The sequence below is a fragment of the Mirounga leonina genome, unplaced genomic scaffold (assembly GCF_011800145.1).
Source record: "Mirounga leonina isolate KUSES-001 unplaced genomic scaffold, KU_Mleo_1.0 Mir_168, whole genome shotgun sequence".
Taxonomy (NCBI): domain Eukaryota; kingdom Metazoa; phylum Chordata; class Mammalia; order Carnivora; family Phocidae; genus Mirounga; species Mirounga leonina.
Window position 1 is genome coordinate 46,261,617 of NW_023270426.1, and position 25,936 is coordinate 46,287,552.

The window sequence follows — 25,936 nt, forward strand, 5'->3', positions numbered from 1 at the left end:
CAAAGTATCCCCTCAAGGGTCAGGAAAGTGACAAAATTGGTTTCTTTTGTTTTCAAGCCATGATAGCACTTAATGCACAACTGTCCCAAGGACTGGGTAAATGGAGTCAGTTCACAGGGTAAACTATGCTTCCACACAAATCTGCTTTTCATCTCAGGGTAAAAGAATCCCAAAGGCAAAATACCAGGCCTTGAACAAGCAGGCCTTGAACCAAGGTCTTCCCCTACCAGCTTTTTGTGGATTCCTCAGCTCCTGGCCCTTTACTACCTAGAGGATTATAGAAGGATTTGTCCAAAGACTTCCACCCCAGTCTACCACTCCCCCCATCTAGGACTCCACTTCTCCTCCATCCTATTATGAGTCCTATAAGTGCCCCCCATGTTTGGTGCAGTGGGAGAGCATCTCAGGGTCAAGGTCAAGAGTTCAGCTAAAAGACACTGTCCTCTAATTCGGATAGCTGGACTCAGGCTTCCAGCTTTAACCAGTTCCCTTCCACGCATTCCCTATTCTGTCCCCACCCAGAGGATCACAGTACTTTCTGGAAAGTTCTCCTACTTCTCCAGACCTCCACCAAGCTCTCTCTTCTTCTGTGGTCGCAAGAAAGGAAGGCCTTTTCTGCCCAACCACAGTCCACTTCTAGATTTTTACATTCCGCCATCTCCCTCTCAGCCTCTCGAGCCCAGGCTGGACAATGTGCTCTGTGCCTTGCCACAGAAATTCCTCCTGGGAGGCTGTCAGGGAAAAGAACAACTTCTGAGCTTCCCTGAACTGCCTCTTCCTCCCAACACAGGCATGCATCCCTCTTCCTACCCACTGTCTCTCTGGAGATTCTCCCTTCCAAGGTTCAGACTTTCTCACAGTCTCTTCCCCCAGGAGTAAACCTTCAACCTCCCAACCAGGAGTACCCCAAACCAACCAGGAGTCACTCTCTATTGTACCCAACAGATATATCCAATCTGCCCAACCCATCCACACAAGCACAGACATGTGTAAATTAAACCTATTTCCTGGTATGTTTTAATTCCCAAAATATCCACTGATAAATATTTATGGAGAAGCAAATCTCTGGATTTCCCTCTGACCAGACAGCATGCTAAAAAGCATTAGGCTTAAGCCCTGATGATGGGCACATCAGTCACTCAACAGGGCATTCCATAAACTTTGGGATTATATTCATTTATTCCTCTGGTTGCCATAGGAATCAAGCTGCTCCTTACTTCCCAAGGCCAATTCCTCTACTTTTCAAACACACCTGACATGTCTTTCTCATCTTGAGGCCTATAGGCTGCACACTTCTTTCAATATCCCTTGGCGTTCCCCTACAGGATATGGCTACGCTAATTGTACAGACAGAAAATGAAGGCTTTCCACCCTCGGCTCAGAGCCTACACTTATTCCAGAACAATGCCACTCAAACCTCAGTATTTATCTGAATTATGGGGGTGGACGTTAAAGGCAGATTCATGCATCCCATCTACTTTGGGTCCTGGGAAACTTCTTTTGTAACAGACCTGTGATTTTTTTTTCTTAAGATTTTACTTCTGGGGCACCTGGGTGGCTCAGTCGTTAAGCCTCTGCCTTCGGCTCAGGTCACGATCCAGGGGTCCTGGGATCGAGCCCCGCATCGGGCTCCCCGCTCGGCGGGAAGCCTGCTTCTCCGTCTCCCACTCCCCCTGCTTGTGTTCCCTCTCTCGTTGTGTCTCTCTCTGTCAAATAAATAAATAAAATCTTAAAAAAAAAATTTATTTCTTTAAGGAATCTCTACACCCAACTTAGGGCTTGAATTTACAATCCCGAGATCAAGAGTTAGATGCTCTACCACCTGAGCCAGCCGGATGACCCAGCCTGTGATTTTGAAAAGGGCTCTTGGAGAAACACTGCTATATGTCTTAGATGTTTTAATATATTATAAATCCTTTGAGGTGAGGGGTCACTCCTTGCTCTTCTTTGCATCTCCCATAGGCTTTACTACAGTTTCTATCCTACAACAGGCCCATAACAGATGGGATGACACTGAAAACTGTCATTACGTTGACATTTACTACTTAATATCACATTGAGTACATTGCATTGACCCTACAACATTATTATGTCTGTTCCAAGAAAGACAAACATGAAGTTGTTAAAAACAAAACAAAAACAAAACTGGTGCGTATGGAGGGGTTATGTGTGCGATAATGAAAAATTCATCTTACCCCAGTTGCCACTTTCTCTTCTCCTAAGTAAAACCGTCTGTAGAGCTTTCTCATTAGCTTCTCTACTGGAGGTAGTGAAATGTTAACTTTTAGCTAGCCATTAGTTGAGAGATAGCAGATTACTTATCCACTTTCCCTCTGTTTAACCTCTGTCGGCAAAGATGCACTCCTCACATTCCTTTAGAATGACCTGGCTCTTTAAAGCCCAACTCCCTAGCCCTAAATCCAGCTCTCCAGCTGAGGATGTTACAAATGTAAGTGCAACCCCAACGCCCTAAAACAGTGAAGGAGCCCATGTGAATTCTCACTCCAGCTTTTCCTGGCCATTCTCGGCCGTAGAATGTGAAGTGACTGCACATGGTTTACCTAGGAATACCATTGTCCATCCCAGGTTCCAGGGGACAAGAGGGGGAGCAGACAACCCAGTCCCAGAGACATCACTGGGTCTGCAGAAGTGTTAATGTTAATGTGTGTGTTTTTTCTTTAATTTGGTTGTGACTCTTCAACTTCCTCTAGAATTCTTATTCTCTAGTAGCAGATGCATATTTTGAGTGTATCAAAATATTTAACTTTTACTTTAAACTTAGGTGAACAATATGGGTATTTCAACTTTTTAGTACCTATAGTTGAGCATTTTGCAAAAGAGTTATAAAGTTTCTGCTCAACACTTTAGATTATATTCAGAATTAAAGCTTGAATTAATGGTGCCAGACACTTCTAAGCACTCTACGTATACTTGCTAAAACAAAACAGCATTGCTATAAGGGAGGTGCTGTTATTGCCATTTTACATATAAGGAAAAGAAAGTTTAGAGAAAGTGGTAACAGGGTATGTTTCTGAGGGCCAGATTTCTATGTAGATTATGCTATCATCTCCCACTATGTTCTAACGAAGGGAGGGAGGCTCACCACACCAGAAGTCATTCTCTTGAGAGCTCACTTCCATTCAAAATGTCTAGCATGAAAATCATGAAGAGTCTTTGGGAAGGCATTTGTGTTTTATGTGAGTGCACTTTTTTCAAAGAGGGTACCACTGTTACTCTAAGTAGAAGATTTCTTCATTGTTCGGGATTATAGAATATTCAACGATGTTCAGAATCCTTAGTCCCAGGACCTTAATTGCCAGTCCCACTATATAATCGTTGTATAGCCAAAAATACTGACCCATATCTCCTGGGAATGGTGGACACCCCTGCTTAGAAGATCTGGGAGGGACAAAGGCAAAATTTTAGCTTTAGTCCTGAGTAAATCACATAGTCTGGTTAAAACTCATGACCTGCCAAGAACAGCAGAAGAATGCAGTATAAATCAGCAACATTTTGAACACAGAGGAGCCAGAGAAAGACTCAATGTCAGTTTGATCCACCATTTGCATGAGTAATGGCAATGCTTAGCATTCGTATTGCAAGGTACAGAGGAAAGAACATGAGTATAAAGGTCCAAAAGACTTGGCTCGGAATCTGTCTGATAAAGGTCCACAGTTTATCAGCACAAATGAATTAACCTCTCCAAAGTGTCAACTCCCACATCTGTAAAGTGATTAGTACTCCATCAAAGAGTAAAATTAAATGAAATGGCCGACATAATTACAGTACAGTACTGAGCACAGAGAAGATCTAAATAAATTTGAATTCCCATCTTCCCCTTTCCCTTTGACACTGAACTGGAGGTCAAAGGTATGGGTTCAAGTCCTTGCCCTGCCATTGGCCTTGGGAATCTCTCTTCCTATCTCCAGACCTTGGGTTCCTTACCTGTAAGAAGAAATGCAGTCAAACTATTGCTAAGGAAATTTACAATCTAACATGATGATCTGAATGTTGGGGGGCAGGTGGAGAGACCCAAGAGCCAGGACAGGAAGGCAGAAATGCGGAGGAATAAGAGGGGCCACATGAGCAGACCCGCTCCAGGTCACCTGCTCTCCAAGGATAAGGCTGGCTCCAGGCTACCCCAAAAGTTAGCCTAACTATGAACATTTATTACTCTAATGTGAAAACTATGAACATGATTACTGCCCCTGAATCAACTCCTTGGGCACAATCTTATGCCCTCCCCTCCCCCAGGCATCCATTGCCCTCATGGTTTTTCTACCCTCAGTGCCCTTCCAGTTCTAGTACCCTCCCTTTCTCCTCTCCTGTGCCCACCCCCAGGACACTACCAGAAGGACTGAGTTGAGTGAACCACTTCAAGATGAGACTAACTGATAACTCCCCCAGGTGTGATCCACTCTTTCAGGAATGGCCCCTGAACCCCAGGTAGCCTCTCTTTCTGTTTGCAGCTCTCTGGAGCCAATCAGAAGGACTGAAGTCAGTGGGGCCTCCGGAGACAAAAAGAGAACTAATGAATCCCCTCCCTCAGCAACACCCGCCACAGCCGTGACTGCCCCACCAAGCAGAGGGGACTACCACACTCTCACTCCGGGCTCTGGGGCTCTACTCAGTATAAAACAGCTCCTTTATCTGGACCACTGTTGCTTTGTTCACACAGGGAAAGTCCCAAGCTGTTGGGTGGGGAGGAGGGAGAGTGGAGTAGCCCCCAGTCACTCCAGATACCCAGTGGTGAATAAGGGCCACGGCCCTGGGACAGACGAAGCTCCCATCCTAAATATAGGCCTCGTGCTGCTGAGGTAGGCCGGCAGCCTGCATCTCCAATGCTGGGTGGGTGCCAAGAAGGGGGTCCTTGCCCTCTGCACCCTGAGCCCCCTGGAAGCTCCCAGTCAGGACTTCTTAATTATTCAAGAACTTCCAGGTTCTTCGAGTTTGACTCCCCAGGCTCCCCTGCTGCAAGAAGACCTAAGTGTCAATAGTCCAAAGCTCTCATTTGCAGGAGAAGGAGCAGGTCCCAGGGAGGTAGAATGACTTGCCCGGCACTGCAGAGTTCTGGCAGTAAAGACTTGAATCAGGCCCAGGGTGCTAGTGAGCCCAGTGCTCCTGCCTACATCCCCTGCCTCCAGGGGCCAAGCTAACCTTGCTGGCAGAAGCACAGAGAACTAGCTAGCCCTTAGGCTCCCGAGAGGGCACAGAAGTGCCTGAAGAAAAGCAGCCAAAGAGAAATGGTCCATGAGAAGTTATTTCTCGGTCTTCTTTCGGTTATTGGGCTTTCAAGGGATTTTCCCCCCTTTTGGAAAATGGTGAGAACCTCTGAGGCTTATGTTGAGCACATTTGTGTTCCCAATGGTCTGTGGACAAGAATGGACTAGATAGAGGTGGGGAAAGGTGGGGCAGACAAATGAGGGGAGAGGAAAAGGAGGAGAAAGGCTAACACACAGTGTTCACTATGCACTTTCTATGGGCCACACACTTTACAGCCACTAACTCACTGAATCCTCAGGACTCCATGAAGCAGACATACTCCCAGTATCTCCATGTGACAGATAAGGACCAGAGAAGTAAAAGCAGTGGGGCCAAGTCACAGAGCTAGGTACAAATTGATTATAGATTTGGTGCACTGGTCAGCACATCGAAGGGCACTGATAATTACTTACTGAAATCCATTTCGGGGATTTCCAACGTTCCTATGCCTTCAATAAAAGGAAACTTCTAGAATTATTTTTAATCCAGAAGGGTAAAGCATCCATGTCAATTTTGCAACCTGTTTAGAAACTCTTAATTAAGTAACTCCCCCAAAACTAGCCACCAGATGAGACAGTGTTTCTCCATTGCAGCTGTTCGTAAGGCACCCTTAAAAACATGACCAGCTCCCCACCACACACACATACCCAACAGGGAAGAACCTCACTCCTCAGCCATTATTTTAGTTGAGACAGGTTCACTCTCTTAAGCCCCTGAATTCCTCCTCAGAAAATACTGAGGAACGTTTCTTGAATGTTTATGGAGGATGCTAAGTTTAAAGGAAAAGAGGATAATACAGAAAGCCCATGGAGGGACGCCTGGGTGGCTCAGTCGGTTAAGCGTCTGCCTTCGGCTCAGGTCATGATCCCAGGGTCCTGGGATCGAGTCCCGCATCGGGCTCCCTGCTCCACGGGGAGCCTGCTTCTCCCTCTGCCTCTGTCTCTCTGTCTCTCATGAATAAATAAATAAAAATCTTAAAAAAAAAAAAAAAAGAAAGAAAGCCCATGGAAAGAAATGTGTTTCTTTTGCTATTTCTAAACATGCTACCATTTACAAAGTGGGTGATGGGTGTTTAGTCTCTTTTAAAAGGTTGGCAAGCTTACGCCTTAAAAATGACAGCTCCCAGAGAGAAATCCACCCTTTAACACACTAGACCTCAAATTGCAATATGAAGTGAAGTAGTGTGTTCGTAATTAGGCCAATAAATATGCTAGTGTTTTTAAGTGCTGTTTGGAGTGAAGCCCCCCTCAGCCTCTGGCTCCTTCTCGTCACTGTCCCCCCATCCGTGCCAGCGCATAGCAACCCCTTTGTTCTCCCATCAGAGGGAAACTAGCACAATAAGAGCCTTGTTTCTGATAAGAGTATCTGTCACTGACATAGAAGAGGCCATGTGCTTTTTATTGAGCCGACCCCCTTAATGAGCAATACACAAAAGATCATCAATTATAAGCCCTCCTCCGTCCATATGCACATTTGCATTTCCGAAAGCTCCACTCGGCCCTCTCGACTAACGTTCGCGCTGGTTTGGGCCAGGCTGGTTAGGAAAAGGCACACCCAAAGGCGCTGCCAACACCAACAGGAGGTATGTAAGACCTATATTCCAATAGCTCCGTCTCCCGAGCCCTGGCTGTGCAGGGAAGGATGTTCAAAGGTAACCATCCTGGCACCATCCTGGATTCTCACCCCTGGAAAAATGAATGTCAATTGGGGGAACTGAGTTTCCTCCTTTTTGTGCATGTGTGTCACAGGGCGAGCACCACTAAACCGAACTTTGCTGAATTCTGGAGCCATGTACAAATGAAAAGAGAAAGGAACTGTCCTGCTTGGGGTAGCTCTGTTCTCCCTGGGAAATACGGATTCACCTGTCAAACTACAACTTATTGGAGTTGCTTCTTCAGATGTGCTTTGTGGGCTCAACACACTGGATCAATCCTCATGTTAATATTTGATGTGACACAGTTTTAGGAGATTATTTGTTTTAGAGGAACAATGTGGGCAGGCCTGTTATCCAGCATACAAGGGATATGCATAATATTCTAAAAAGCTAGAGGACATGCTGAACAGAAATCCTAATCACACTGATGACTTGGAAAGGGGGGTGGGGGCTGAAGCAGGTGGGAAGGGATCCCACCTGGTGAGCACTTTCCTGGCCTAAAACAGTGAATGAATACATCACATGTTATCAGGGAAACACGAATTAAAATGACAGAGACACACCATGGACACATCTATTAGAGTGATCAAAATCCAGAACACTGACACCACCAAATGCTGGCGAGGATGTGGAACCACAGGAACTCTCCTTCATTGCTGATGGGAATGCAAAATGGCACAGCTACTCTGGAAGACAGTCTGGCAGTTTCTTACAAAACTAAACAGACTCTTACATACGATCCAGCAATCATGTTCCTTGGTATTTACCCAAAGGAGCTGAAAACTTATGTCCACATAAAAACCTGCATATGGATGTTTATAACAGTTTTATTCATAATTGCCACAACTTGGAAGCAGCCAAGATGTCCTTCAGTAGCTGGATGGATAAATAAACAGTGGTACATCTAGACAATGGAATATTATTCAGCACTAAAAAGAAATGAGCTATGGATCGATGAAAATGCATGGAGTAACCGTAAATGTGTATCACTGAGAGAAGTCAATCTGAACGGCTATACACTATAGGATCCCAACTAAATGACATTGTGTAAAAGGCAAAACTATGGAGACAGTGAAAAGATCAGTGGTTGCCAGAGGCTTGGGCAGGAGCAGGGGAAGAATGAATTGATGGGACACAGAATTTTTAGGGTAGTGAACTGATGGATACATACCATTGCACATTTGTCCAAACCCACAGAAGGTACAACACCAAGAGTGAACCCTAATGTACACTATGGACTTAGGGTGATGATGATGTGTTGATGTGGTTCATCAATTGTAAAAATGTACCCCTCTGGTGGGGGATATTGATAATGGGGGTGTGGCTATGCATGTGTGGGGGCAGGAGGGGTACATGGCAAATCTCTGTACCTTCCTCTCAATTTTGCTATGAATATAAAACTGCTCTAAAAAATTAAGTCTTAAAAAATATATTTTTCGGGCGCCTGGGTGGCTCAGTCGTTAAGCGTCTGCCTTCAGCTCAGGTCATAATCCCAGGGTCCTGGGATCGAGTCCCGCATCGGGCTCCCTGCTCAGCGGGAAGCCTGCTTCTCCCTCTCCCACTCCCCCTGCTTGTGTTCCCTCTCTTGCTGTCTCTCTCTCTCTGTGTCAGATAAATAAATAAAATCTTTAAAAAAAAGTTTTTCTGAGGTTTATTTATTTGAGAGAGAGAATGAGAGTATGTGTGTGCATGAACAGGGTAGGGCAGAGGGAGAGAGAGAGAATCTCCAACATATTCCATGCTGAGCATGGAGCCTGATGCGGGGCTTGATCTCATGACTCTGAGATCATGACCTGAGCCAAAATCGAGAGTCAGTTGCTTAACCAGCTGAGCCCTCCGGGTGCCCCTTAATGGAATTGTTTTTAAAAAACTTCAGGAGCTGTGTCAAGAGAACATCTTCTCTAAGTTTAGCAGCAGCATGCCCAATAGACTAAGGCAGAAGAAGCAGTTGAACAGAACGCGAACTATAATACATAGCTGAGAATGGAGGCACTAGGAAGCAAATAATTATTTAAATGACCAATATTTCAGATTTTATAATATGGAAATTGGTTTTCACTTCAAACAGTTTCATGCAAACCATTGTTTATAATTATTGTGATCCTAAAGTGTTGCATGTATATCACATTTGGGTAAATCAAATTTTTCCTCCAGTGATGCACAATCTCTTTTCAGCTCCAAAGTTGAGTCTATTACCTGCTCTCTAAGGTGCTTTATCTTTACACCTTTTGAAGTCTAATTTCCCTCAACATTCTGTCTTTCCCTTTTATTCATTTGCCAAATATTTAGTCAGCCAGTAGTATGGGTCAGGCACAGTTCTAAGCATTGACTTCATATTTATTTGCCATTTTCTCCTTTCATTTATAGTCAGTGAATATTTAGGATGATATCATAAGAGCACATAAAAGTCACGGTTATGACTGTTGAAGTGGAGAGGATACTGAGATGCACCAGTTGATAAGTAGCAGGATAATGGGATAGATGAAGAAACTGATGATCCTTCTCGGTGCGGACAGGTACATCCGGGAATACTAGCCCAGTTCATCCTTGGGTTTTCCCACCCTCTTCTCTTCTCCCACTTGTACCCTAGGGACTTTTCTGTCCTCTAACCTATATCGCAGCAGGACAAAAATAATTATTCAAAGAAATGATTTCCTTTTCAAAATGTCTAGTGCATCATTCAGTGGTATCTGGGGTTTCTCAGCTAATGAGCCAAAACATTTAGTTTTTCTACATATACAAGAAAACATAGAGTCAAAAAGAAGTGAAACTGATTTAGAAGAATAGCCCTTTCATCTAAAGGAAAAATAATGCTTCACAGAATGATATGGAATTGGACCTTCTGCAATAGCATGAGTTAGGCTGTCTCTTTTTTTTTTTTTAAGATTATTTATTTACTTATTTATTTATTTGAGACAGAGCAAGAAAGCACAAGCAGGGGGAATGGCAGAGGGAGAAGGAGAAGCAGACTCCCCGCTGAGCAAGGAGCCCTGTGTGGACTCAATCCCAGGACCCTGAGACCATGACCTGAGCCGAAGGCAGACACTCAACCAACTGAGCCACCCACGCACCCCTAAACCCTCTTCTTAAAATGACTACAAACTTATAAAGCAAATGGTGGTGCTTTTTAGAAAATGAAAGTAAATGAAATCTTCTGTATAACAAGTCATTTTTTTTTTTTTTTTTAGGATTTATTTATTTGACAGAGAGAGACACAGCGAGAGAGGGAACACAAGCAGGGGGAGTGGGAGAGGGAGAAGCAGGCCTCCCGCGGAGCAGGGAGCCCGATGCGGGGCTCGATCCCAGGACCCTGGGGTCATGACCTGAGCCGAAGGCAGACACTTAACAACTGAGCCACCCAGGCGCCCCAACAAGTCATTCTTAATATCACCCTTTTGTCCCTTAACTTTTAAAAATTCTGTATCATGCACTGTAATTATCAATAAAACGATAGGACTCACATTTATGAATGGCCCTCAGCATAAAGTGGGTGTGCACGTACCTGTCCTGTCCAGCACACCATAGCTGCAGATGGCTTTCCCAGCTAAAATGCTGAATTAATGTCACAGCTTTGACTAGAAGTCCAAACCCAGGCCCCTCTCCAGTTCACTGTTCTTTCCTTAATGCAAATGTCACCCCAGTACAGAGACGAACTTCCCCCAGTTCTGATCACCCCACTTATGTTATTTAGAAGGAAAACTCCAAGTCTCCCAAAACTTCAAAACTCCAAAAGTTTTGGTCAACACTTACTTGAGAGGAGCATCTGTTTCCCTACTAAGACGTGAGCAATAAATAGACAGTTCCCCTGAGGCACCAGCCCAGCGTCTGGCATGTCGTAGGTGCTCAATTGATGATGATTGAAATGAAGGAGGAGACGGGTCCTCTAAAGAAAACAATATTTTGCATCTAATGCAATCACTTAATTCTTCATGTTTAATTTCAGGAAAATTCCCTGAATTCCCTAGAGGTTTGCTGCTGACAGCTAGAAATTCAGAAAAGAGTTGGCCCCACAAGAACGTGAGGCTCAAAGAAATGGATGCAGCTATACATGGTTGTAATCACCTCAGATAAAGAGGAGCCATCTTAGCATTCTGGACAACTGAGATGTGTCAGAGAATCTCAAAATCAAATAGAACACACACAAAGAAGTAAAGGTAATTTGGATTATTTGCTTTGGGTAAATTACTTAGGGCAAGTACCTAAACCTCGCTAAATCTCAGGTTCCTTACCTATGAAATGAAAATAATCCAGTTACCTCCTGAGGTTGTTGGCACAATTAAGTGAGATCATGTGCTAAAAACATATTCAATAAGTGTAGGCTATTTATCATAATGACTTGATGAAATAAAATAATCCAAGGAACAAAATAAGTGAGCTCACAAAGGAATTGATTCAGACTGGACATGATGAAGACCCCAAACAACAGAGGCTCTCTCCCTCAGCTTGTCCCCCACGCCTGCCAAGGCAGAGATTTTTAACCTGGGATCTAAAGAGCCTTCAAAAACTCTCTGAAATTGAATGCAAGATGTGCATATGCATATTCTTCTATGAAGAGTCCATAGTGTTCATTAAGATTCTCCAAAGAGTCTGGCACCTCCCCAAAACTAAGAGTCATTGCCATAGACTATAGCAAACTCTTACTTTGAGTCTCCTTTTCAAATCTAAAGGTACACAAAACTCTCGTCTTCCTCTTTTGGTTCAGCCAACACATGGTACACTTTTCAAAAGAATTTTTACTAAGAATCTCAGGAGAAATTCAAAATGGAAATAAAACACATACAAAAACAAAAATGTTTTCAAAGGTGAGCATCCAAGTGCAATGCAGTTACCTGTCCTGAGACAACAGGACAGCCAGCATTGGCTGGGCCTGCATGCAAGTGTGTGGACCCACATTCCTTCCTTCACGGCTCCCCTCTCTCTCTCTCTCTGGGAGTTAACTGCTTTCTTTCATTTAAAAGTGGAATTCTCGGGGCGCCTGGGTGGCTCAGTCAGTGAAGCGTCTGACTCTGGATTTCAGCTCAGGTCACGATCTCAGGGTCATGGGATTGAGCCCTGTGTGGGGCTTCCTGCTCAACACGGAGTCCACTTAAGATTCTCTCTCTCCCTCTCCCTCTCCCCCTCCCCCCGACATGTACTGTCTCTCAAATAAATAAATAAATCCTTAAAAATAAATAAAAATAAAAGTGGAATTTCTTGGTCAATTTGCCATCTGCTTGGATTTGTTCATAAAGATACAGACCATGGCTTCTATCTTAAAATAGCTCTTAGAGGAGAGTTTACTAATAACCAAAATGGCTGAAAATGAATCTCTCAATGACTAGGTAACTAAGAAGAGATGCAGAGGAGATCAGAAAGAAAGAGAATTTAGGGAGAACCAGAAAAGAAAAAACAATGTTAGTGCCCTATACCACCAACAAAAGGATTTGCTTTCATAAGCAAGTACCCCACTATCAGTTATTAAGCCCTTGATGTCAATGAGTTTCAGGGGCTTTCTTCCTTTTCTGAGGGAGGGGTCAGACCTCAGTAAGGAGTACAATGATTTTAGATCTACCAGAGCCCTAAATATGCTCTCCCTCCTTTCCTCTATTATTAGGCCCGAATGGGTGAGGGCCTTCCAGAAAGGGAAGGACAGGGAAGTAATCATGAAGAATAGAGGAGTTTCTGACAATTATTCATATCCAATTCACAAATACTGGCTGAGTTTTTATTGAATGCCACTCTCTGGACTAGGCTCTAGAAAGTAGGAAAATGAATAAAATTGAGGTCATGTTTTCAAGAAGCTCTTAATCTAAGGAAAGGTATAAATGATAAATATCATTCAAAATGATAAGCATGTTATTAGTTGTGTGATGGGGAGCCAGAAGAGAAAGGTTTCGCGAAAACACATCCCACTGTGAAGATCACATGGCCCCACTTTAAAATTATCTCTGGGATCTGCCCTTCCCCATCTATAACCATCGCATGGTCCTCCTAGATCCATAAGCCAAAGGTGACATGAAAATTTTCCTGGGATCCCAGCACTTCATGGTAAAGCCCAGAGACGAGCCCTCCTGCACATTTTGGTTATAGAGACAGTAACTTCTTTCCACTTCCTTGGAAATGAAAAAGAAAAGGAGAGTTGTTCTTTTTCTTCCACAGACAGCCCTTGGAATTACAAGCTTCCCCCGAGCTTCCAGAATGCTTTTTTCTGTAAAACTCAGAAATTTGCAGCACAGACACTATTTTGCCAGAGTGGAAAGAAATCTCAGGGTGTGAGCTCCATCGAGGGAGACAAAATATGGGCATACAGTCTGGTTCCTTAGACGACCTTGGCACCAACTGATCCATTACTAACTGGATATTTCTTCTAAGTTCTACTTCTTAGCCCTACTTCTGTCCCCAAGGAAGCCAAACGCTTTCTGTGTAGGTGCCAGTCCAGTCTTAAACCAAAACCATTCTCTTCACCATCATCGGAACCTCTGAGCAAGTCACTCGGAGATAGAAACCTTGGGTGCCAACCATGGCACCCACGGTAAGGGAAAGGGAAAAAGACGGGCCAACCCTGGGGTCCACCGGAGGGGTAAAGAAGAGGAATCCTAGAAAAGGGCATTACACTGGCAGGAGGTTCAGCTTTGTACCCCTGAACTTTCAGGAATTCTCCCCAACCCACATCCCACTATGCCCACCTCTCTCTCCAACTGGCCCCATGTCTACCTTTCAGACCTCCTCCAGACCTGCCCAGCTGGAATTCCCAACCGGGACCAGGTTATTCAACACCATAGTTGGTCAATGGATGTTTCCTCCCTGCTGGTGATGCGGCAGGAGAGAATTTTCTGGTCCAAAGTTAGCACTTAAAACCATAACTGAGCTCTCTACCACACACACACACAACACACACACACACACCCCTCCCACTTCCTCCTATAGCCTTATCTCTGGGATGGCTCCATTGTAATGGGTAATTTTATGTGTCAGCTTGAATAATCACAGGATGCCCCCCCAAGTTAAATGTTATTTCTGGGCATGTCTGTGAGGATGTTTCCGGAGGAGATTAGTGTTTGAATCTATGGGCTCAGTAAAGTAGATTGGCCTCCCAGTGTGGGTGGGTGTTATGGTCTGAATGTTTGTGTCCCCCTCCCCCAAATTCCCATGTTGAAATACTAATCCCCAAGGTGATGGTATTAGAAGGTGAGACTTCTGGGAGGTGATGAGTGCCCTTATAGATTTGGCCGCACAGAACTCCCTTTTCCCTTTCCATGATATAAGGACAAGGCAAGAAGTCAGTAGTATGAAACCAAGGAGAGAGGACTCACCAGAAGTGGACTCTGCTGGCTCCCTGATCTCAGACTTCTAGCCTCCAGAACTGTGAGAAATAAATTTCTGTTGTGATAGGCCCCCAGGTCCGTGGTATGTTGTCACAGCAGTACCACCAGACCGAGACATTGGGCATCATCCAATCTGCTGAGGACCTAAATGGAACAAAAGACAGAAGAAGGAGGAATTTATGCCCTTTTTTTCCCGCCTCAATGATGGAGGTGAGACATCTCATTTCATTTTCTCCCAGCCCTAGAACTGGGATTTATACGATCAGCTCCCCTGATTCTCAGGGCTTCGGACTCAAACTAAATTACACCACCAGCTTTCCTGAGTATCCAGCTTGCAGATGGTGATCGTGGGACCTCTCAGCCTCCAAAATCTGTAAGCCAATTCCTCATAAAAAATCTCCCACTGATCCTGTTTCTCTGGAAAACTCTCACTAGTACCCTCCTCTATCCACTGAGCCCCAACATCTGACTAAAGACACACAGCTCTCCCTTACCTCCCACATCTGAATCAGCCAAGTCCTAGAGACTCAAACCTTCATCACTTGTTGCCATGATTACTGAAATCTTCTACAAGTATTCTCTCCCTGCTTCTAATCTGTTCCTTCACCCATCAGTTTCCAAATAATTCACCATGGAGCTGCCACAAAAATAATATAAAGCTGCTCATGCTTACAGTCATCCCAAGGCTTCCAGATGCCTAGGGAATTAAATTGAAATGCCCCTGTGTATCATATAAGACACTTTCTGATCTGCTCATCTCTCTAGCCTGCCAACTACCATGCCCTACCACTCCTGCATATGTTGTGCCGCTCCCATGCCGAACTCCTTACCGTCCCCCAAAACAGAAGAGTTTAATCAGTTAAAACAAAAAGGAATCTACCGAAAGGACATGAGGGTTGAGGCTTGGGAAGAGGCAGGAAGCGTGGATACTCAGGAGGAAATAGGACAGCAAGAGTGTTCTCATGGACCCTCCTACACTGTTGGTGGGAATGCAAGCTGGTGCAGCCACTCTGGAAAACAGTGTGGAGGTTCCTCAAAAAGTTGAAAATAGAGCTACCTTACAACCCAGCAACTGCACTACTGGGTATTTAAAGATACAAATGTAGTGATCCAAAGGGACACGTGCACCCCAATGTTTATAGCAACAATGTCCACAATAGCCAAACTATGGAAAGACCCTAGATGTCCATCAACAGATGAATGGATAAAGAAGAGGTGGGGTGTGTGTGTGTGTGTGTGTTATACAGTCATCAAAAATGAAATCTTGCCATTTGCAACGACATGGATAGAACTAGAGGGTATAATGCTAAGCAAAATAAGTCAATCAGGGAAAGAATTATATGATCTCACTGATATGGGGAATTTGCAAAACAAGACAGAGGATCATAGGGGACAGGACGGAAAAATGAAACAATGAACCCAGAGAGGGAGATAAACCATAAGAGACTCTTAATCTCAGGAAACAAACTGAGGGTTGCTGGAGTGGAGGGGGGTGGGAGGGATGGGGTGGCTGAGTGGTGGACACTGGAGAGGGTATGTGCTATGGTGAGCACTGTGAATTGTGTAAGACCGATGAATCACAGACCTGTACCCCTGAAACAAATAATACTTCTATGTTAATTAAAAAAAAAAGAGAGAGTGTTCTCATGGGAATAATCCAGTAGGCATGCCGCTATTGCAATGAATTACCTCCAAGTCTTCATTCCAACCTTGGATCAAAAGCGAAGTTCTAGGAGAAAGCATCTGAATGGCATAGCTTAGTTTGGTGTTGTGGTTGTACTAAGATCAGGCAAAGAACATTCAACTCTCCAGGAGGAAGGGACCTATGTATTCCCTCCTGCCAATAGGACAATGGGCAGAGAGGTAAGGGGAAAGGTAAGTCCCGAAAGGAAATCAGTGTGGGGTGCAGATACTGGTCATCTGAAAAATAACAATCATATGTGTCATGACCCTGCTTTTCCTGATACTTGAAATACTGCACCTCCCCCCACCCACCCACTATTACCACCCTCATCCTGCCTCATGCCTTCTTCTTTTTGTAAGCTTAGCTCTGGTATTACCTCCTCTGGGAAGTCTTCTATGACCCCCCACAGCCTATGTTAGGGGCCCCTCATCTGCATATCTTTATTATAGCTCTCCCCATACCAAACTGAGTTTATTTCTTTGTCCTCTCCCACAATTATGAGTTAAATGTCCCCTTGTGACCTGACAAAGGATCCTAACCACCAAGTGTAACACTGGAAAAATGTAGATGAGTTTCAAACAATTCACTTACATATAGTGACCTGCCAAAAATTATTTTTGGACTGCTTTATGAAACCATTTTTAATGGAAGAAATGGAGGTTTCTCTGGGAACCCCTAAAAGCTTCTTGCATAATTCATGCATCCCTACGCTGCTGCAATGATTTGCAAACTACATAGCTAAGAGGATTCTAAAACCAAACCCAGTCTCACCTTTGGTTCCTCACTGATGTAATTCAGCAGCATATCCTGACTTTTCTTTCCAAGCTAAAGCACATAAGCTCATTGAAAGCCTGGTTGGGATTCTTCATCTGTGGGAATTTTCTGCTTGTTCCAATATCTGCAAAGGATCTTAGTTTAATGTGTGGAAAGAGAAAAACATATTAATATATTTCTATAACCATCTTGTGTGCTTTTGAGAATGATTCATTCATTTTTAAACCATGTTCCCTATGAAATTGGTCTGGCTGTCCTCCAGATTCGTTTTGTTAGAGGATATTGCAAATTTATTACAAAAGTGCTTGCTAAGTGAATCATTGATGGGCTTAATGAAGTCATTTAAGAGAAAATTCAACTATATCAAGTGGGCTTTGTCAGGCACTGAGCCATATTAGGAGTGTAATGCATGTTCTATGGGAAACAAAGGACAACATCATTCTAGCAGTAGCAATAAGAGTCGATGACTCCAAGATGATACTGTAAGAACTGTTGCTATTCTCATCTCATCATTCTCATATGCTATTTTACTGTGTAAAAGGGAGCACCAGATGCCAAACAGAACCAGAGTCTGGGGATCAAGATGGCATTGCAAGCTCATGCTTTGAAGGCACTCTCTCCATTCTCTAAACACTTTGCAACTAGACATAACCTATTTTAAAAGATTAAATTTAAAAGGTAGTTGGGGGAGAGGGAGTAAAGCATGCACACATACATAAAGAAGAAATAAATATCTGTGCACTAGAAATTAAACCAGAAATCTAACACAGGAAGTTCCTAAAACTGTGAGCTTGGTAGACTCTGAAGGCAAGCTGAGATACACAAGCTAACTCCTCTACAATACCGGGGATAGAGGTCCCTTGGATGAGTGAAGCCTGGTTCCAGCTTATTGGATGAACTTGAATGGAGTGGGGAATTCCTGCCAGAAAAAAAGCTGCAGCTGAGGTGAGGGCTTAAATGAATGTGAATCTAGAAAAGCAGGAATGAGCAAGACCTTGTGGCCAGGACATAGGCCGCCAAACCACCAGTGACTCATTCTGGAATGTCCCAGTATCATCATAAGAAAGGAGTCCATAGCCACCAATACAAGACCTGGTTGTAGACTGGGGTCCTAAGGCCTAACTGGAAGTAGTTGCACAACGGCCAGACTGGAAGGAGCGAAACAGGGAGAAGAGAAAGGGATAGCAAGAGAAAATAAGAGAAAGTGTATGTGATACCCCTCCAGATGTACACCGCAAACATTAAAATTCTAACACACTTAAGAAAACTAACACTTTATTCCATATTAAGAGAGTATAATAGCAGAATCTGAAAGTTCATTTAGAATAAGGATTTTTAGTGGGGTGTTTGGGTGGTGCAGTTGGTTAAACGTCTGATTCTTGGTTTCGGCTCGGGTAGTGATCTCAGGGTCCTGAGATGGAGTCCTGCATCAGGCTCAGCGCTCAGCATGGAGTCTGCTTAAGACTCTCTCTCTCCCTGGGGCACTGGGTGTTATACACAAACAATGAATCATGGAACACTACATCAAAAACTAATGATGTATGGTGATTAACATCACAAAAATTTTTTTAAAAACTCTCTTTCCCTCTCTCTCTGCCCCTCCCCCGGCTCACCCTCTCTCTCACTCTCTCTCAAATAAATAAATAAATAAATAAATAAATAAATAAATAAATAAATAAATCTTTCTTTAAAATAAGGATTTTTAGCATCATCAAGCAGAAAAAGAAAGAATATCCATTAAAATGGTCAGTAAATTGTGTAACAGAACAAGAACAGGTGTATATGAAAAGGAACAGGTTGGAAATCCTGGTAATGAAAAACATGGAACTTTAAAAGTTCAATAGACAGGATTAATTCCATCTTGGGTATAACAATAGAGACAACTGGTGAACTGGAAGATGATATGGAGGAATTTACTCAGAATGCAATCTAAAGAATTAAGGAGGAGTGGATGGGGGCTGAAACAGCAGCTAAGAGACAGAGAAGACATATTGAGAGGCTCTAATATAAGTCTAAGATTTCAAGAATGGAAGAGAGGAAAATATCTGTGAATTAGTAGCCAAAGAGACACTGGCTGAGAACGTTTCATAATGAAGAAAATGATGTGTTCTCGGAAGAAGTAATAGTTATACCCTTTTGTTTGTGTAAAAGGGAGCACCAGATGCCAAACAGAATACGTAATAATGGATCTAATCAAGAAACATTTTATAGTGACATTGCTAAATGTTGAGGATAAGAGAACATCTTAAAAGCTACCAGACAGAAAAGACAGATGACCTGCAAAGAAACGACAGGTAGACTGGCTCTCGGGCACAATGGACACCAGAATCCTTTCACAGTCTTGACAAAGAACAAACATCAACCAAGAATTCTGTACCTACATCATCTGCAGCAGAATAAAATAAATCTTTTTTTAGACAAAAATATTGTGTTCCCACTCACATGCTAAGCCCCCAAAATGGATAACATTCTTTGACAAATATAATTAACTGCTGACTTTAACTAATTTGTGTTTTAAAAAAATAAATCAAAATCTAGGCAGTGCAACTGTGAAAGATGGGGGTGGTATTCACTGGGTAGGAAATCCATGCTAAATTCCTTGAATCTTTCAGGAAGAAGATACAGATAATGAGTAACTCAAGATTTTGTTAGACATGTCACAGTAAATTATATACTAAATATATAATAAATATAATAATATTGAGGCGCCTGGGTGGCTCAGCCGTTTAGCGTCTGCCTTCGGCTCAGGTCATGATCCCAGCGTCCTGGGATCGAGCCCCGCATCGGGTTCCTTGCTCGGCAGGGAAGCCTGCTTCTCCCTCTCCCACTCCCCCTGCTTGTGTTCCCTCTCTTGCTGTCTCTCTCTCTCTGTCAAAAAATAAATAAATAATCTTTAAATATATATATATAATAATATTAATCAATATATATTATATATTTGGATGTAATCACAGACAGTAAGATCTAAAAAAGAGGAGCCAGAATCTTCTATTGAATGGACTTGAAAATTCTGTAGGGCAGGATTTGAGTTGGGGAGTTCACCAATGACTGCCCAGGGCCTGAGGAAAAAAATTTTGCAACATTTCTTTTTTGCTACTAAGGAAGAATTTAAGCACTGAAAGAATTAAATGCTGTGAAATTGAATTTAGATAAAAATTAAAATTTTTGCTTCTTCAGTAACTAAAGGATTTGAAAGAAAAACTTCATCCTCAATTCCAAGTTGCTATTAATTATGACACCATTCGTTTAAAAACTGTTTTATCTATAGTAATCATTGTTAAGCTGCCACCTGAGTTCAGAAACATTAAAAAACCATTTTATTTTTTTTCAGCTGAGATATATTTGACATACAACACGGTGTAAGTTCAAGGTATACGACATAATGATTTGATACATTCATTTTGAAGTAGGATCACCGTTGTAGCATTAGCTAACGTCTCTATTGTGTCCCACAATTATCATTTTTATCATTTCTTCTAGTGGTGGGAACAATTAAGATCTAGTGTCTTAGTAAATTTAAAGTCTATACTACAGTTTTATTGTCTATAATCACTGTACTGTGAATTTTTTTTTTTTTTTTAGATTCCACATATTATAAGAGAGATCCTATAGTATTTGGCCTTCTCTGACTTTCCTCACTTAGTGTAATGTCCTCAAGGTCCGTCATGTTGCAAATAGCAAAATTTCCTTTTTTCTCATTCACCTTTATCCACCCACCTTTCTTTATCCATTCATCCATTGACACTCAGGTTGTTTCCTTAGCTTGGCTACTGGGAATAATCCTGCAATAAACATGAGAGTGCAGGAGTACCTAGGTGGCTCAGTCGGTTAAGCGTCTGCCTTCTGCTCAGGTCATGATCTCAGGGTCCTGGGATAGAGCTCCACATTGGGCTCCTCGCTAAGCGGGGAATCTGCTTGAGAGTCTCTCTCCCGCTGCCTCCCTCTCTCTTTCCCCCAAATAAATAAATAAATCTTTTTTTTTTTAAATGGAAGTGCATATATCTATCTCTTCCATAAGTATTTTCATCTCCTTTGGATCTATACCCAAAAGTGAGATTGCCAGATTCTATGGCAGTTCTGTTTTTAATTTTTTATGGAATCTTCATATTGTTCTCCATAGTGGCTGACCTATTTTACAATCCCATCAACATGCACAAGGGTTCCCTTTTCTCTACATCCTCGCCAACACTTATCTCTTGTCTTCTTGATGATAGTCATTCCTACAGGTGTGATGTGACCTCTTACCATGGTTTTGTTTACATCTCCCTGCTGATAATGATGTTGAGCACCTTTGCATGGACCTGTTGGCTATTTGAATATCTTCTTCGGAAAAAATGTCTATTTAGTTCCTCTGCCCATTTTTTAATCAGGTTGTTTGGGCTTTTTTGTTATTGTTTTTGAGTTACATGAATTCTCTGTAAGTTTTAGATATTAACCCTTTATCCAATACATGGTTTGCAAGCATTTCCTCCCATTCTGTAGGTTGCCTTTTCATTTTGTTGACTGGTTCTCTTGCTGTACAGAAGTTGTTAAGTTTGATATAGTCCCACTTGTTGACTTTTTCTTTTAAGCAAGCGTTTTAAAACAACAAAATGTATTAAGTTGATTTGGGGTCACGTAGAATGGTTCTCAATTCCATAAGACTTTTTCAGGGAAGTTCATTAAAACCTAGATCATGGATACAATTCTCAGAGAGTCTGCTTGAAAGTTGGGAGAGTCCAGGTATCTGCATTTTTAACAGATAATTCTTACACAGGTGGTGGGAAGACTATAATTTCTGAAGTGTTGGCTGAGTAAAGTTAAATTAGTCAGGTGGCCCTGAAGGTGTCAACACCAAACATAAAAACTGAGTCCTGCATCTTGGGAGAGATCTAGGTTGGAAGTATGACAATTCTAACTAGTGAGTTAAATACTAGTCTAGAAATCAAAAGGCCTGGTCCTACCCCAGTTTTGCTAGTAACCAGCTTTAAGACCTTGGGCAGGCAGGGTGGGAGAGGATCATTTTTCCTCTCTGGGACTCAGTTTTCTCATCTATAAAATAAGATTGGATTAATCCCTGCCAGCTGTAATGATCTTTGGCCCTGTGAGTTTAAAAAAAAAATTTTTTTTAGACTAAAACTTTTTATTAAAATAAACTTTATATAAAAGCATTACAGATCAAAAGCTCTATTTACAGTATTTACATTTTATTGATTCAATATTCAATTAGGCATCAAACACTGAACGGGCAGCAACAGGCTGCACATGCAAAGAAAACAGACACACACTTAGATTCCATCTCTACAAAACAAGGACTCTACGAGTTTTAAGTAACAGGCATGTGGATCTCTAATTGATTTCATCTTTATGCATTCTTTGCAAGGGGAGTTACCCTATTTTCCTGGGAGATAGCAGGGGGAATGGGTGACAGGGAAATGCCCAGAATGGCTTCTGTTCATTAGCATTAGGGCTGCAAAGAAGTACGTTCTAGGTATTTCCAAATTGCCCCGCAGAATCAGCTCTCCCACTCCCAGTTACAAAGTCATTCCCTACAGCAAAGGGTGAGTAAAGAAAATGCAGTAAAGCGCCTCTAATTGGAAAACACCTTGGCAATTGTGCAAAACGGCCTAAAATAAAAATGGGCGGCAATGAAGAATAACAAAAATTTGATTCCCGGGGCACCTGGGTGGCTCAGTCGTTAAGTGTCTGCCTTCAGCTCAGGTCATGATCCCAGGGTCTTGGGATCGAGCCCCGCATCGGGCTCCCTGCCCCGCGCGGTAGCCTGCTTCTCCCTCTCCCACTCCCCCTGCTTGTGTTCCCTCTCTCGCTGTGTCTCTCTCTGTCAAATAAATGAAATCTTTAAAAAAAAAAAAAAAATTTGATTCCCAAGCTAAAATCTCACAGATTCAGCCCGAAGCCAATTGACACACACCAACCATAAGTCCTGGGAGATGCAGACCCCTGGAAGAACCGTATGGATGGTGGCAACGGGGGCCTCACAAAACAGCCTTCAGAGAACAAGTAGGCTGTTAACCAGTTCTAAGAAAAAGAGTTTTTCCTTTACAAGCTATCTTTTGCCAGGCCTGGATTCCTCCAGCAATGAATATAGTGCCAAGCTGTTAACCCGAAGACTGAAGCCCTTCACCCCTCGTCCAGAGTCAACTGTAGGATTCTTTATTTGTTCTGGAAGCCCTTTTATCAACAGCGAGTGTGGACTCTAAACACTGCTGTTTAAGAAACTCTCTGCAAATACTGGAGTGGGTAATCCCCAAAACAAGGTGTTAATTGGTCTCTTGGTGCTTCCAGCCCCATACCTAATAACGTGTAGTGTTGCTTTTCAAGTGTAGAGGCTCTGCCCTCCCTGCTAGTCCCAAGTGCTGGGCCCGCTCCCCTGGCTTTGAGTCTTCTCTCTCTTCTTTTCAGCTTATGTTTTCCATGAGGGTAAAGGCAAAAGAAAGTAGTAAGAAATATAATGGATCCTTCTCTCCTCATCTAACAATAATTACAGGCTGTTACACCCAAAGTAAACCCGGGCATAGAGTGTCTTCAGGAAGAACCACATTAGGAGGGAAGTTTGTCATTCCTAAAGCCTTCATCAAGAACACAGGACTCATCCATTAAATAATAAACACCTCTTAGTGCCTCTGGCCCAGATGCCCAGTTACCTGTGGCCCAGTTTCCCTGCTGTTGGCTGTGTGCTTAGCAGAGGCAGGGGGCCAATCAGTGAGTTACTGACATTAATCCTTTTTAATATCTTTATTTTCATATCCCACCTCCGACCTCCAGCAACTTCACATTGTCAGCTCAGATGCTGGAGTTTTTGAACCCTTCCCTCACTGCTAAGAAATGCATTTTTCTCGTAGGAGAGATGTGGTACAACTGTTGGAGTGGTAATCTGGCAGGACGGACCTACCCCAGCACCCCACCAGGCGGGGATGGACTCCTTCTGGGTGCTACCCCCAAACTCCTTCATCTCTGGGACCACCACCCTCCACCATCATTTCAGTGGGAGTTCTTTGCTTTGGCCTACAACAGGAATCTGACCTGGGATTTTCGTTGGTTTTCTTTGAGTAGATAGCCCTAGAACAACAGAGCTTCCAGTTTCCTTCCGCAGTTCTTGTCCTTTGCTTGGGAGTGGGGCCAGAGCAGCACCAAGGGAAAGGACTGCGTGAGGGCAAAGATCCTTCCCCCAACTTTCCACGGCAGACACCGAGTTGACCTGCACTTATGAGACTGGACGTGCACTTCCTGTTGGGCCTGGCTGCCAAGTTGCCTCTGGTGGGACTGGCCTGGAGCCCGCAGAGCAGGGGTCAGGAGACAGGATGCAGGGTCTGTGTCGCTGTCTGAAGTGCGAGCAGGGACTGAGGCGGCCGGGCGCTGGGAACTGAGCGCTCAGACATGACTTCACATCTCCACGGACTGATGCAACAATGGCCCTGCTGAGGGTTCTGTTAAACAGCTCAGTGTTTGGTTCTCTGTCCTAAGTGATATTCTTGTCACCGAGCCAATGGCTTCATCACAGGAATTAAGCGAGGATCCCGTGATGGCCATCTTTTTTGTTATTGGTAATAAAAGTCATCATGATGGGCTCCCTCTACTGACCACCGTGCAAAAGCCAAAAAGAAAAAACAGCAGCACTCCCTTTCTAACAACTCCTCTACCTAGAGATTATTTTTTAAGTCCTTCTATATGATTCATTCAACAAATACTCATTGAGCAGTTTCTACTGGCATGGCACTATGCTGGGTGCTGGGTTTGCTAGTGGATGACGAATTCAATACCATTCTACCCCTCAAGGAACTTAGAAGACATTAGAGAGGATGGATGTACACGTAAAAACTAGGTGGTCCGGGGCGCCTGGATGGCTCAGGCCATCGAGCGATCGACTCTTGGTTCAGGTCATGATCTCATGGGCCATGGTCTCGTGATGTCCCCACGCAGTGGGGAGTCTGCTTAAAGATTCTCTCCCTCTGCCCCTCCCCTGATTCGTGCTCACTCACGTGCGCTCTCTCTCTCTCTCTCAAAGTACCATGACAGAGACCTGGAGCTAGGGGAAGGCTATTTCTAGCTGAGGAAGAGCAATCAGGGGTTGGGCTGTGTTGAGTTGTCCTTGTGTGCATGTTATACTCAGGGGTGAGTAATTTATCTTCACCATTGTAACTTAGCATGTAGGTGTGGTGAACTTCTCCCTTCTCCATGCCAGGATGGGGTAGAATATGTATTTTACATAAAATCTCTCCCGGTCTAATCTGTATATCACTTCTACTACAACGGATGAAAAAAGAGAGGGTGGGGAATGTCTGAATAATTTAGCATGACGTCTAATAATAAACCCCGATGGCCATTCAAGATCCAGCAGTGCAATGTGGACAGTCCACTGATACCCACGGGTAATCTGAAGAGGATTCCTGTTGGAGAATCAGAACAGCCTGCAGCTGTCTTCACCTCTTTACTGGAACTCCCCTTCTTCCCTCCACCAGCGATGCTCCTGCCACACACCCCTTCCTCTCCCAGTGCCTAAAACCTCACTTTACAGGAACCTTCCTGGGCGCCTGGGTGGCTCAGTTGGTTAAGCGACTGCCTTCGGCTCAGGTCATGATCCTGGAGTCCCTGGATCGAGTCCCACATCGGGCTCCCTGCTCGGCGGGGAGCCTGCTTCTCCCTCTGACCCTCCCCCCTCTCATGTGCTCTCTCTCATTCTCTCTCTCTCAAATAAATACAGGGACCTTCCTGAAGACCCTACCCTGAGAGGTTCTCCCTACCGGCCCCCACCCCGCTGTCTGTTGAATTCATGAAATACATGACCCTTTGTAATGCTTATTTTCTTAGCATCTATCTTTCTGAGCAGACTGCAAACTCCTTATGGGATCCTTTCTGTCTCGTTCATGAAGGTATACCCAGGGCTGAGCACAGGGCCCAATGCGTGGTAGATGTGTAACATTTCTTCGATGCGTGAATAAATCAGTACATAAGTAAGCAGTAGCACTGACCTTAGCAAGTCCTCCTACCTCTCTAGGCCACGGTTGCCACACCAATAAAATGAAAAAATTCAAGCCAGGGATCCCGGTTGAATACTCTAGGATTCCGAGACTTACCTGGCAAACTCAAAACTAGCTCCTCACCAGAAGGGGTTGAGCATCCCTGATTTCAACAGTTTCCTAGGAGAGAGATCAAGTAGGCAATTGATGGGAGAATGTTGGGCATTCTGGTCTCATTTTTTTTTTTTTTTATGAAAATGCCTAAATAAATGTTGTGTTTGCTGAAAAGCCAGGAAAACGA